At 35.4% G+C, this 15,357-nt stretch overlaps 1 protein-coding gene across 4 annotated transcripts in view; it reads left to right on the top strand.

Moving 5' to 3' along the window:
* The window catches only part of LOC112054819 (ras association domain-containing protein 10), a 136,987-nt gene that overhangs the window by 63,324 nt on the left and 58,306 nt on the right, over nucleotides 1–15,357 (top strand). For 3 of the 4 annotated variants that reach the window (XM_052888580.1, XM_052888579.1, XM_052888583.1), the window contains one exon: nucleotides 1,000–1,053. The exons of the other annotated variant lie outside the window; for it this stretch is intronic. The gene's annotated coding sequence lies outside the window, so the exon portion shown is untranslated. The remainder of the gene's footprint in view (nucleotides 1–999; nucleotides 1,054–15,357) is intronic. 4 annotated transcript variants of the gene reach the window in all.

The raw sequence follows: 15,357 nt of genomic DNA, 5'->3' as shown, positions 1-15,357 counted from the left end.
CTTAATTTCACCTACAGACCGAAACACAGGCAATCCAAATGCCACGGACACTGGATCGATATTCGACGCCGCAACCTTTAGATACACTTAATGATTAATATTAGAAACTACGGTTACTGTGTACTGTGATTGCTATTTATTCACTTGCAGTAATTTAAAGAATTATTTGTGCGAGTATACTTTGAAGATTATGCTTTCCGAGCATGTTATGTATACATATTATATATTTTGGCTGGTGGGAAGCTTCGGCCGTGGCTAGTTACCACCCTACCCACAAAGACGTACCGCTAAGCGATTTAGCGTTCCGGTACAATGTCGGGTAGAAACCGAAAGGGGTGTGGATTTTCATCCTCCTCTTAACAAGTTAGCCCGCTTCCATCTTAGATTGCATCATCACTTACCATCAGGTGAGATTGTAGTCAAGGGCTAACTTGTAGAGAATAAAAAAAAAAGCATGAGCCTCAATAGCTCAACGGTAAGAGCGGTCGGACTCATCACTGAGGGGTGGAGGTTCCATCCCCGCCCCGTTGATCTATTGTCGTATTCACTCCTAACTCCTAACACTCCTAAATATTGGATAGAAGCAGGCGTTACTTTGCGGAAGTTCATCATGAATATATAATAATTTATTTATTTTGCTATTATCCGCAAAAAGCCGACGAACCCATGCGACAACGTCACCCAGGTCCGACAAAATACATCCTCGACAACTTGCAATTACAAAAATTACTTTAGTACTTTGGAATTGCACGTTGTAGAGTCAACATCTCCTGAGGATGCTCCGGTTTCGGGGTGAAACGTACGTAGAGAGTATTTTGTCGGACCTGGGTGACGTTGTCGCGTGGGTTCGTCGGTTTTTCGCTGTTTAATATTATTATTTTACGGATTTAAATATTACTCTTTCACTTTCACATTCTTTAACTTTTTTATGTCTGAATGGTTAGATTATGTATTTTAATTATTAATTATGTATTATAATTATTAATCTGCTTGTTTCAGGTTTCGACTGGTATTCTGTGTGCTTCACTAAATATACAAGCTTTTCTTTATGATGTAAGTACAAAAACATTACTTACTATGACTGCTAAGTTCAGCCGAGTTATTCTCTTTTAACTTAGTTATTTAATATAGCAGTATCATAATTATTTTCATGGAAATAATATTATTCTAGTGTAACTTATAAAAACACAGTAAAGAACATTATGCAAAGCGAAATATGTTTGCAACGAAATTCATTCAACAAAGTATTCATTAATCTTTTGGGAATATTCACACTTATTCGTTATTTCATTTATTAGTAAAGTTTTATTTATTTTTGAAAACACACAACATTACAGTATATATTATTGTTCTATCTCAGAAACTTTTAGTTGTCACAAAGGATTAATAAATTGCGTTTATAACACTCAGGTGGAAGGTTAGATAGTTTTTACTTCATTTAAATATTCTTCATGTAATTTTGTAATAAATGTAAATGGTGATTTATTGTTGTTAAGTCTTTCAAATTCGTACCTAAAGAATTTCTTTTCATTTTCATTCTCTACAAACAGGACTATAATTTCAATGTAAATTAAAATGTAAATTTCATGTAATGATGCAATCTAAGATGGAGCGGGCTAACTTTTTAAGATTAGGATGAAATTTCTAACACCCCTTTCGGTTTCTACACGACATTGTACCGTAAAGGTAAATCGCATGGCGGTACGCCTTTGCCGGTAACTAGCCATAGCCGAAGCCTCCCACCAGCCAGACCTGGACCAATTAGGAACCCTCAATCGGTCCTGCCGGGAATCGAACCCAGGACCTTCGTCTTATAAATCCTTCTTACTAATACGCATTGCAAAGATCCAGAATGTGATCAAATGCAAAGTAAAACTCGGCAAAGGGTAGGTGTAATCTACGTAGCATTACGTAAAAGTGTGAAAACTCATCAGTTGTCATGTTTTCAATCTTTATGAAGCAACATACTCGTATGCTAAAACATTTCCTAATACATTTTCACATGGTAATAAAACACAATGTTCAGTTTCCTTGAAATTCTAAATTACATTGTATTCGCTTTACTGCAAACTTAATTCGTTTTTCGTTATTTTGTAGGCTGTTAATGTTATTGTAGTTAACTTTTTTTTATGTGAAAATATGATTATGAAACTTTTGTTATCGGATAACTAGCTGACGCCACGTGGTTTTACCCGCGTGGTTCTCGTTCCCGTAGGAGTACGGGTATAATATATAGCCTATAGCCTTCCTCGTTAAAAGGGCTATCTAACACTGAAGTAATTTTTAAAATCGGACCAGTAGTTCCTGAGATTAGCGCGTTCAATCAAACAAATTCTTCAGCTTTGTATATTAGTATAGAGTATAGATAGATTTAACATGAATAGAGTTAACATGTTATAGACTATCATCCTGATGGCACTGACTGAAACACGTCTTTGAAGTCGGTTCCATTTTTGTGTTAAAAAAAGATTAGGTATACCTCTAAGCCATTGATGTTTCAAACTTAACAAATAATAACTATTTTTTACATTTCGACATATAATTTTGCTAATTTTTCAATGTTTTTTAGACAGAAATTTACTCAGATTACTGTCCTAGTTACCCGTTACACTAGTAGTCACGTTCAAGCCTAACTATTCAATCAGTATTGGATTACAGACACGAATATTGTAACCGTAGATTAGTGCTGGATTGTGTTTCATACAATTTATCGATTGTAACATAATTCGCTTGTTCTTGCCCGTTTAAATAGAGCAATTACCTCGGACTGAGTATGAATATAGTTATTGATCAGTTGGCCAATTGGTTAGCCTATATTATGCATTTGGATCACCAGGCACTGGGTTCGAGTTGTGAAATACATGACCTTTCATTCTTCTAAGAAGTTTTCAGTAAAAATTCTAAACCCGAAGTGGATGGTTGGTGGTGGTGTGAAAGTTGGTGGTATATGCCTCAAAGTTCATTATCATTAACATCTGCTAGGCTATTCTGTAACGATATTTTTATAACTCTATAACTCGCAAGCGTGAGTTTCGAATTCACCTCTATCTCTCTCTGTTTAACACGATACTGTAGAATGAGAAAGATAGCGCTAAATTCGAAACTCCCACTTGCGAGTTATCAAAACATCGTTAGAGAATAGCCGCGCTGATAGTAATCGTAATATAGTTTAGTATTCTAAAGCAGTATAAAGCTCCATTTCCCTTCTCCTTTAAAAAGAGAACTTTGTGGTGGGCAGTAATTTTTTTTTATATTTTTTATTACTCCATAAACATTTTAAATGTTCAATTTGAATTTGTCAGGGTAGGAGAGCTACAGGAAAAACTTTCAGATTTCCTCAAATCAACAATAACAACCCATATTCAGCTCACTATTAATCACGAGTCTCCTATCATTCGTCAAATACCTATTTATAATAGATACGTAATAAATATAATCATAATTAGCGCATCTATGAACTCGCCATCGTCACAAAAACGCTTAGTTTAAGAAGATTAAGTTATTTATGTATTTTGTCATCATCATCTTCTTATCAGCCGATTGATGTCCACTGCAGGACATAGACCTTTTCTAGGGACTTCCAAACGTCATGATACTGAGCCGCCTGTATCCAGCGAATCCCTGCGACTCGCTTTATGACGTCAGTCCGCCTGGTGGGGGGTCGACCAACGCTGCACTTTGTAGTGCGTCGTCATTCCAGCATCTTGGAACCCCAACGTCCATCGACTATATATGGTAGAATCTTTATAAATAGTCAACTGACGTGTCAAAAGTGCTTGTAAACTGAGCCTACTTGAAATAATGATTTTTGATTTGATTTGATTTGATTTGACTCTTCGAACTATGTGTAATGTACAATAAAATAAAAAAAAGAACCCTACCCAAAAAGTTGTCTAGTTTATAGAACTAGACAACTTTTTGGGTAGCTAGCTAGCTTAAGCAACAAATTCTCTAGTAAATATAGTAAATTTTCCAAGATTGTCTATAGCCCTTTAACCTACAGATACCTACAGGTAGTGAAGTAACCGCTCGGTTGAGTGCAAATATTTCACGTTACGCACAATTTTACTTTCTTTACAATCGGCGGAAACGGTGGCGCTCCACTTGACGATGACGCGTGACAACTTTGCGAAATTTCGAACGACACTGCACGTATGTTCGACGAACTGCTCCTGCATTCTGTATAGTTACAGCGATGGGACATCGCTCGTTTCCATGACAACGTCGTTGTTATTTTTGCCATCCCATAAAAATAAAGTTCAAATTGTATTAAAACTTGTTATAGGCCAATATTACATCGACGAGTATAAAGAACAAGAATCGATCTCCTGGACGAATAGGCTAGTTGACACTATTTTTAAAATGGTCTTATACAGTTCATTATCGTTCTACTAGACTAAAAAAAAAATTCAAATATTTTTGAGACGTGATTACATGAAAATTTTAGTTTGTAAATGTTTTTAACACTACGAGCAAAAACGCCTGTCCTCCATGACAGTCTATATTTTAACTGTTTCATGACGTCACTGTAATAAATCCCATACAAATGGAGCGTTTGACAAAAATATTAGATAATAATTATTGTGTGTCAGTGTGTTATTGACGTCACAAAATGGACGACAGCTTTTTGGACATTAGGAAAATTTGAAAACCGTGTATTACACGGTAAATTAATGTAGTTTTAGCAGACTCAGTAGTGGACTACAAAAAAACTCATGTTATAATTCAAAACATTTGTCAGAACAACCTAATTAATAAATCAAACTGTAACCAAAATAAGACCCTAAAATGGCAGAGCATGACCTTGAATGGAGTCACGCACTTGTGAACGTTGTGTGTAGGGTTAAAGACGTCTTTGACAGTTAACCAACACTCCCCTTTTCCACTCAAGTCACTCTCCCCGCCTATCCCAAGTAACCCATAAATAATTACACAACACGAAATGTGGACGGCTCGAACGCCACGAGTATGCTGAAGCCGACGTCGAGCGCCTTATATCGCAAGTCGTTCCCGCCAACCGATCATTACCCCTCTCTAACTCCCCACTCTTTATGGAAACCAGTCGCGCCACCTGACGTCATATCCGTCTTAGACCACTATTTCCTAGTAGCTTATTAGTTATGTATAGCCATGTAAATATATGGTATAAGCTAATAAGCTATCGTGTGTAGTATTTGCTCTCTAACCATTGTAGCAGTGTGTATCACCGGGACGCGCAAACTGCATCCGGCGCGGAGCTAGCGGCGCGTGCGACGTGACGTAACGCATTGTGCTGTAGATGCAACAATGGCGTCATGGTGTGAGCATGGTGTAACGCTCCGACATGGTGAACACCGTAATGACACCATCGTTTCATACATTCTTATCTACTTTCAAATCATGCAAAGTAAATGATGAAAAAAAATGAAATACTCGTATGATCATAATAATATTATAAATGCTTATTTAAGTTTGTCTGTCTGTATGTTACCTTTGCCATATCTAAATTGCTGAATAAAATCATGGTTTGCATGAAAATTAGTACCTAGAGATATAAATTGGACCTTAAATCAGAACATAGACCTTTATACTGAAAAAATCCTCGATTCCTGCGGGATTTGTAAAAAAACCATGGTTTCTGTGAGATTTGTAAAAAATCATGCTTCCTGCGGGATTTGTATAAAATCATGCTTCCTGCGGGATTTGTAAAAACCATGATTCCTGCGGGATTTGTAAAAAAAACATGGTTCCTGCGGGATTTGTAAAAAAAACATGGTTCCTGCGGGATTTGTAAAAAAAACATGGTTCCTGCGGGATTTGTAAAAAAAACATGGTTCCTGCGGGATTTGTAAAAAAAACATGGTTCCTGCGGGATTTGTAAAAAAAACATGGTTCCTGCGGGATTTGTAAAAAAAACATGGTTCCTGCGGGGTTTTTAAATAATCCATAGTTCCTGCAGGTTTTTTTTAAAAAAAAAAGAATATTACGCAAGTGTATTTATAGTGTAATTCTATACTATTATTATAAAGCTAAAGAGTTTGTTTGTTTGTTTGATTGATTGAATACGCTAATCTTAGGAACTACTGATCTGATTTGAAAAATTCCTTCAGTGTTAGATAGGCCATTAATCGAGGAAGGCTATAGGCTGTTTATTATCCCCGTATTCATACGGGAACAGGACACACGTAGGTAAAACCGCGCGGCATCAGCTAGTGTTATAATCTTAGCCTCTTTGTGTTTCAATTATAATTAATAGTGACTTAAAATTGAATTATATCGAGTCGTCAATTCTCAACAATGTTTTATTGGGTCAGTACGATTTTAATTGGTGTCTTATACAAACACAGTTTGATTGTCGGTCGGTTATCGTGGCGTTGCTTAACTGCGCTCCCGAAGATTTATATCGTCAAAGTTCACCATAAATTACTTGCGGGCAAAAACTAAAACATCTATAAAGGCTATCTGCCACTTTAGAGCGATAATTTATTAATTATCATAATCCGAGTGCAATTCAACGTCTTTATGGGTTTCCTCACGATGTTTTCCCTTCCCTAAAAGGACCACCCTTAAGCAGGGAATGTCCGACTTGCACAGACTAGAACAACCTTCTCTAAATCTTAGCATTCAGAGAAGGTTGTTCTAGTTGGCATGCACGCAATGCAATGCACGGGATAGCAATGATTTTCTTCATGCCATGCTGTCTCTATTTCTCCTTTCGTCTTTTTAACTGACTTCAAAAAAAGGAGGAAGTGCTGAATTCAACGCTGTTCTTTTATGTTTGATACATCATAATTTCGTAATTTATTCACCAATTTTGAAAATTTATTTTTGTGTTTAAAATAGTATACTTCCAGATTGGTCCCATTTAATTTTCATGAAAATCGGTTCAGTAATTTTGTGTTAAAATCAAAATAACTGAAGTACGTGTTTAAAATCGGTTCCATTTTTTTATGGTAATAGATTATTGTCTATAATGACATGTTAAGAGTTTTCCCGGGATATGATCTATGTGACCGCGAGATTACTGCCATGAGTGGCAAATTTCCTAACAAAAGGTCTATAGCTTCGCTTTAAGTAGCTAGCAAACTTCAAGTCACGATTGTAAGATAATATCTCTAATAATAATAGTCATTTGCATTTATGTATCGATGCAGATAATTTATATATTAAAATACTTGAGATATCGATGTTTTTGTTGAGCCAGGTATATTTTGTATTATTACATTATATTATATACTTACTCATATTACAAGCTTTAGTAAATTAACTGGACTTTTAAAACTTCATGATATTATATTTATACATAGTAGTAGAGTGGGGAAAAAAAATATATTCACATTTTGTAGACAAGATGACAAGTCGAATGACATATCACCTATGGGATGGGTCTGCTAAATATCGGCTTAGCATGAGACTAAGTTGGTCATCGCGATATAGACGTATATCTGACTGGAATGAATCTGTAAACTCTTCAACATCGACGTAACGTCTTTCGGTTTTTTAACCGACTTTCAAAAAGGAGGAGGTTCTACGTTCGACTGTAGGTATGTTTTTTTTTTACGTATGTCCAGCGATAATTCCGTCATTTATGGACCGATTTTGAAAATTCTTTTTTTGTTTCAAAAGGTTTACTTCCAGGGTGGTCCCATTTTTACCATATATATTTCGGGAAGTGCTCCATCCCCATTCTACCACAGAACAGCGAGCATGCAAATTGGCATCCTTCATCAACGACGTTTCTTATAAGAACAGTGAAGATGTGGAATGCTCTTCCGGTTTTTGTGTTTCCTAACACTTGATTTATGCACCTTCAAGGCAAGAGTGATGACCTCATCATTGCTTTCCACCAGGCATGATTATAGTCAAGTGCAAGTCTAGTAATAATAAAAAAAATTGTTCATGGCATCGGCATAAAACGGTTTGGAAGATACTGACTGGACTATACCGCTCAGTAGCGACTCCTGTCATGTGCAATCACAAACCACGGTATATACTGGTATAATTAATAACTTGACGCCTTAGTGCCAAATTCATTAACGTATCGACAGACAGTAGTATTTCTATGAATATATTTATTATTTCACACCAACTAATAATGTCCGGCAAATATGAATTATGAATTAAGTTAGCCGTATTATTTAGTAACTAATCGCCTGCGTGGCGCAGTGGACAGTGACCCTAATTTCTGCATCCACGGACGTGGGTTCGATTCCCACTACTGGAAAATATTTGTACGAAGAGCATGGGTGTTTTACAGTGTCTGGATGTATTTCTACATTATATAAGTATTTACATACGTAGTATATAAATATCCTACTAATATTATAATTGTGAAAGTTTGTACAGATGTTTGTTACTCTTTAACGCCGCAACTACTGAACTTATTTGGCTGAAATTTGGATTAGAAATAGATTTTACTCTGGATTATCACATAGGCTATTTTTCAAACCGGAAATATTCATTGTTCCCGAGGGATTTATGAAAAACAGAATTCCACGCGGACAAAGTCGCGGGTCGCGTTTAAGATAGATATAAAATCAGCTATCTTAGAATTCAAAACACGATTCTTTATCTACAAACGCTAACGCTTTCAAAAATTAAAAAGTGTATTGGAATTATATTTGCTATCGACAGATCACCTGATAAAGCTGCGTTAGCGTTAAACAAACGTTATCGTTTGTAAGAAGAGAATCGACGTACCACATGGCTACAGACCCTGGTTTTATATTTAACTGACTTCAAAGAAGTGAGAAGGTTCTCAATTCGACGCTTATGTATTTTTTTAGTGTTTTTTTTACGTCATAACTTCGTCATTTCTATTGCCCGTATACTGTGGCGCTTTCGTTCATTATGCTAGAGCACACTAAAAACAGAAAAATGAAATTTAGTTTATTTTTGTGATTTTGAATTCGGTTGAATATTTTGTTAAAAAGATTTTACTGTACGTATTGAAAAAGCACTTCTGTTCGCTTTGTTAATTTGAACGTGCCCTGATACCTACGTAATCGCTATTAAAACATAAGAGATAAGGCAATTGAAAGCGTATTTATTAACTGTGATCCGGTATATAAAGACTTTAACAAACGAGACAGATCATTATGCGAACTGTGGGTTTCGATTAACTAGGTAATGCAGGCAGTTTTGTCTAATTGAATTTGTTAAAGTTAAGCCTTTTTTAGAGACGTGATAGCCTAGTGGATATGACCTCTGCCTTCAATTCGGAGGGCGCAGGTTGGTATCCAGTCAGGGGCATGCACCTCCAACTTTTCAGTTATATGCATTTTAAGAAATATCACGTGTCTCAAACGTTGAAGGAAAAAATTCGTGAGGTATCCATACCTGATAATTTTCTTACTCGTAATTCTCTATGTGTGTGAAGTTTGCCAATACGCATACCAGTGTGGTGGATTCAGGCCCAACCCCTCTCATGCTGAAAGGAGACTCGAGTTCTTGACAGTCTTGCGGGCCTAGTAGATTGTTATACAAGGGGCTAAAAAGACCCATTATACATATACGAGGTATTTTTAGGACACGAGCCGTAAGGCTAGGGCCGCTAAAATAGAAACCGAGTTTATAATGGGTTTAGCCCCGTGTGTAACACTATATTTTTCACTACGACTGCGAGAAAATAAAATAATTCAGTCAAGTTAAAATTTGCAGACGCAGCTCGCAATTCATTATAAATCAAATGAAAAAAAATTAACGCATTCCACAGACAAGAACGATGCATTTCGTTCTAATATAAAATTTTCATGATTCATTCCGCTAGAGGGCGCTGGAAAGTGGACACGTACATCGTGCGCGTCTTGTAAAAAATAAATCTTTAAAATTGTTCCCAGTGTAATATTTATCATTCTGCAAGTTTAATCAAGCAAATAACAGTTAAATATAAGCAATTACAATAAGAAAAGTACATAATTTCCAGAAGTTTAGCCAGAAATAGTGCATAAGTGTTAGCGTAAACAAACGTCACATTTAAAATTTTGTAAACTAACAAATTAAAAAGTGAAAATGGAATGCGGTAGTGGTTGTGGCCGTATATTAGAAAAGTCATCTATGGTTTGTAGAATTTGCAAACAGTCATATCACATGTAGTGCCTTAATATAACCCAGCATCAGTATTTGTCATTTACAAAAGACTACTTAGCCTCTTGGCAGTGTCCTACCTGCAATAATGTCACGCGTCGACACCGGGGCGACCGAGATAACACACCAGTTCGCGCCGCAGCTATACCTACTTCTAAAGATTCTGCGCCCAGTAATTTACCTGAAAGGGCTACCTCTCACCAAGAAACTGACTGGCGCAGCTTCCAGCAGGAACTGCAGAGTATGCTCAAGGCATGGCACCACGATATGGACAACAGTCTCAGTAAAATCAGGGGTGACATTCATAATGCTTTGACTGAGATAAAACATGAAATTAGTGTTTTGCGGAACGAGCAGGACAACATGAAAATAGGTTTGACAAGCTTGACCAAAGATGTCGCAGAGCTAAAGGCCACCACGCAGTTTCAGGCTGGACAGTACAGTGACCTGGAACGAAAAGTCTGCAACCTGGACGGAATCAAGAGCGATACAAGTGATGCCATAAACCTCATCTCAAACATGGAATATAAAATTGACTGTTTAGAGCAGCAAGCAAGGCAGTGTAATATTGAAATTTGTAATGTGCCTGACAGGCGAAATGAGAACCTATTAGGTATCCTAGAAACACTCGGTTCAAAAATTAAATACCCTATTCAAACAACAAATGTTATATCGATACACCGAGTGCCACATGCAAATCAAAATAACAACAGACCCAAAAACATCATTGTTAAATTTACCTCTCGTGTTCTTCGCGACAATGTTTTAAGTGCATTTCGTAAGATAAGAGGTATGAAAAGTGATCAGCTGGGTATCTCAGGTCAGTCGCACGATATTTATATGAACGAACATCTTACACTAAAAAACAAACAGCTTTTTCGTTTGTGTCGCGAAGAAGCCAAAAAGTATAAATACAAATATGTATGGATCAAAAATGCGACAATCCTGGTACGACAAACGGATACTTCGCCGGCCTTCGCTGTGCGGTCTAATAAAGATTTCAGCAAATTTAAATGTCTCAGCAACAATAGTGATAAAATGGAAACATGAGAGGTCTAATCATAATTTGTCATATTATGTATCATGTTTTTACTGTGCTATTTTTAGATTTCAAACTATACCTAAATTTATGTTATGTTATTGTGCATATTGTATATGTCGGCTCACACTTCAACTCATTTATATAATTTTAGCTCAACTCATTTATATATTATTAACTTACAAAACAGTCTCTTATTGTTATGGCTCTCAATTAAATAAAGATACATTTATTATAATAACATTATGTACATATTATTACACCCATAGCGAACTAGGTAAACAAAGACTTATTGAAAATGTTCTTTTTAATTTCTTTAATATTTTGAAAAATTATTACACATGTCCAGTACATTTATTCTCTTTACTACTCCTATTTACATCATATTTGTTTTTTAATGGATAAGTTTCTATCAGTTTATTATCAGAACTGTCGCGGATTACGAACTAAACTCCACACAGTCTATATGAATATACTTATGTACGATTATGATATAATACTTTTTACAGAGACGTGGTTAACCAGTGATATTTTTGACAGTGAATTTATAGACTCGCGATACCACGTATACCGTTGCGACAGGAATCGAGTGGCGAGCGGGCGGCGGGACGGTGGCGGCGTTCTGATGGCCGTGCGCCGCTCGCTGTCCGCAGCGCCCCTCGCGCTGTCGCCTGCGCACTCCACCGCAGCGCCACCGCCACCGATCGTGGACTATTTGCTGGTCGAGCTGCTCACACAGAGCGGCCGCCACATCTTAGGGTAACATATATACCGCCAAACTTAAGCTACGACATATACTCAACATATTTTGACTATTTACATGAAGTTATACTAAATAGTTCTAATTGCTTTGTACACCTTGCTGGTGATTACAACCTGCCGTCAATAAAATGGAACCATACTGGTAGGCATTTAAAACCCCTACTAACGAATACTCAATGTTCAGCTAGCCAACATCTCTGTCAATTTATGTCAGCTTTGAATTTAATACAATTTAATTATATTGAAAATGATAATGGACATGTTTTAGACCTATTACTGTCTTCTGAACGTGAATGTACCATATCAAATGCACCTACTTCATTAGTACCGCCTGATAAGCATCACCCTCCGCTTTATATGCAGCTTCCCTTTGTCCATAAAAATCTTATTATTCCCTTAAATATCCAAACTCGTTATTGTTTCAAAAATACTGACTATACTATTATCAATAAAGAAATTTCAAGTATTAATTGGGGAAAAATATTTAAAGACAAAACTGCTAATTGTGCTGTTGATACATTTTATGAAATAATCTATGGATTTATTCGCAAACACATACCATCTAAAACTATAAAATCTAACACTTTTCCCGTCTGGTTTAATTCCGCTTTGATCAAAATATTTAAAAATAAGAAAAAGGCATGGATTAAGTGGAAAAAATATAATAATATATCTGATTATGAAGTATTTAGTATCTTTAGAACTAGGTTTAAAGTTGAATCTAAAATCCGCTATGATGAATATATGAATTTAGTCGAACACAGTATTAAAATTAATGTGAACTACTTTTGGCAACACTTCTCGAACAGGAAAAATGGTCTATCCATACCATGCAATGTATTTTATAAAAATGAGACAGCAAGCAGTCCTACTGGAGTTTGTATGCTATTCTCAAATTTTTTCCACTCTGTGTTTGTATCATCAGATCTCACTGATGATTTTAATTTAGAAAATATTACACAAGGTAGTGATAACGTTTCGTGTGATGTTATAAACCAAGTAACTATTACTGTTGAAAATGTACTGCTAGGACTAAAAAAATTAGATGTAACAAAAGGATCTGGGCTAGATAATATTCCACCAATCTTCTTCAAATCAACTGCTGATACAATTTGCAAACCATTGTGCATATTGTACAGCATGTGCCTTCAACAAGGCACATTCCCTACAAAATGGAAGATGGCACGAATAGTACCAGTGCACAAAGGAGGATCTAAGAAAGATGTGGAAAACTATCGCCCAATTTCTATATTACCTGTGCTCGCTAAACTTTTCGAAAAAATTATACACAACGCCATTTATCGTACAATTCACAAAATTATTATACCACAGCAACATGGTTTTGTTCTTCAGCGATCCACGGTAACAAACCTCCTGGAATTCACCTCTAAATTATTTGAAAACTTAGACAACAACAGACAAACTGATACTATATACACTGATTATCAAAAGGCATTTGATAGGGTAGATCACAAAATGTTGCTTGTAAAACTAGCTTATAACGGAATACGTGGTAATTTATGGAGATGGTTTAAATCGTATATAACAAACCGTACTCAGAAAGTGGTTATTAACGGTTATGAATCAGACATAGTTGTGATTACGTCCGGTGTTCCACAAGGTTCTATCCTAGGACCTCTATTATTTATCATTTTTATCAATGACATTTATAAATGCTTTGTCCATAGTAACATTCTACTATACGCCGATGACCTTAAAATATTTAAAACTATCGAAACGCCGGATGATCATCACAACCTTCAAGCTGACTTAGATAGATTTACAGAATATTGTTTGAGAAATAAACTTAGTTTAAGCCTAAATAAATGTAAATATATCACTTTTACGAAGAAAAAATTTGTAAGTAACTTTAACTATTCGCTCTGTGGTGTTAGTCTCGAAAAAGTTAATACTATCAAAGATCTTGGAGTTACATTAGACAGTAAACTACACTTGGACATACATATTGAAAACATTATAAATAAATCATATAAAATGTACGGATTTGTAATGAGAGCAAGCAATAATTTCAAGAAAGCATCAACATATGTTCATCTGTACAAAACACTAGTTCGTTCACAACTAGAATATGCTGTTGCTATTTGGAACCCTCATTATGAAAAATATGTTAAGAGCCTTGAAACTGTTCAGAAAAAATTCTTAAGGACTATGCACTACAAATGTACGAGAAACCGCTTATCCTATGACCAACTTTTAAAAAGATATAAACTGCTCGACTTAAAATCAAGACGTAAGCAATTGGAAGTCATGCTTTTATACGATCTGTGTCACAATAAATATGATTGTACAGCTTTAACGCGTAAACTCTGCTATAGTGTGCCATATAAAATGCGTGCACGTAGTGGTCGCGAACATCGACTGTTTGCAACTACTAGGTGCCGCACAAATGCAGGTAAACGGTCACCAATAGTAAGAATGACACAGACGTATAATAAGCACTTCAAAAACATAGACATTTTTGCCAGTCGAGTAGGTACTTTTAAAAAGTTGGTCATCGGTACACTTAAAAGCGATTAATAATTTTGCTATTTATTTATATACTTTAATTTTTATTGTAATTGTGTCATTTCTTTTTTTGTTTTTTTTTTTATTTCATTATTTTCTTTTCTTTGTATAAAAGCACTTTGTTAGATAATTTAATTTGAATATCATTTTTATCAGCCCCATCTACATTTTGGATAATTACTCGTGGATAGAGATGTGGGTTGTGTATGTAAACTATTTGTTTTTAAATTTACTTTAAGTTTTGTAATATATATTATTGTACACAACTGTTTTCGATCCCAAATAAATAAAATAAAAAATAAAATAAAATAAAATAAAATGATTCTATTTACGAATAAAATCCTTGTTTGGAAGAGGTCATTATTTTAGTATGATTAAACTAGTTATGAATTAAACCTTTTCCGTTTTATAGTAGGTTAGTAGGTATTCGTAATATACAAAAGTTAAAAAAACAAAATTACTTTAGCTCCTAGAGGCTGAAATGCTTGTTTAGCCCCGCTATGGAGAGGTAATATGATAGTGTTTTTGCGCAAGAGTAGTGAAAACTCTTTTAGTAACAGACAGACGGCGTAGGATTTTGTTTATATAAAATGTAGTAATAATTTCCAACAAGGATATAGGTTTATTGAAAACGAAAACCTGCATTTTATCGCCTCGTTTGTAACTAAGTGTTGCGAATTAATTTCGACAGCTTACAAATGTATCAAAAACTCATTAGTGTTTACTTATGTTGTTCGTGTGGGCTAAGACTTTATTAATAGTGTAATAAAGAGATTAGATATTATAATTATTATATTAACACTATGACATTAGGTATGTGATAGTTATAAATGGGATGCGATTGTGATTGAAGCTTGGTTCGTTATTATGATAGGAATAACAAAAACGACAGCATTAGTTTTGTTTGCGTCGAGGTTTGTTTTTTTCATATCTTTTAGTTTTTTACGTATGTTGCTTCATCATCA

The sequence above is a fragment of the Bicyclus anynana genome, chromosome 23, assembly GCF_947172395.1.
Source record: "Bicyclus anynana chromosome 23, ilBicAnyn1.1, whole genome shotgun sequence".
Lineage (NCBI taxonomy): Eukaryota > Metazoa > Arthropoda > Insecta > Lepidoptera > Nymphalidae > Bicyclus > Bicyclus anynana.
Note: the sequence above shows the minus strand (reverse complement) of the source record. Positions and strands in the feature narration are given on the sequence as shown.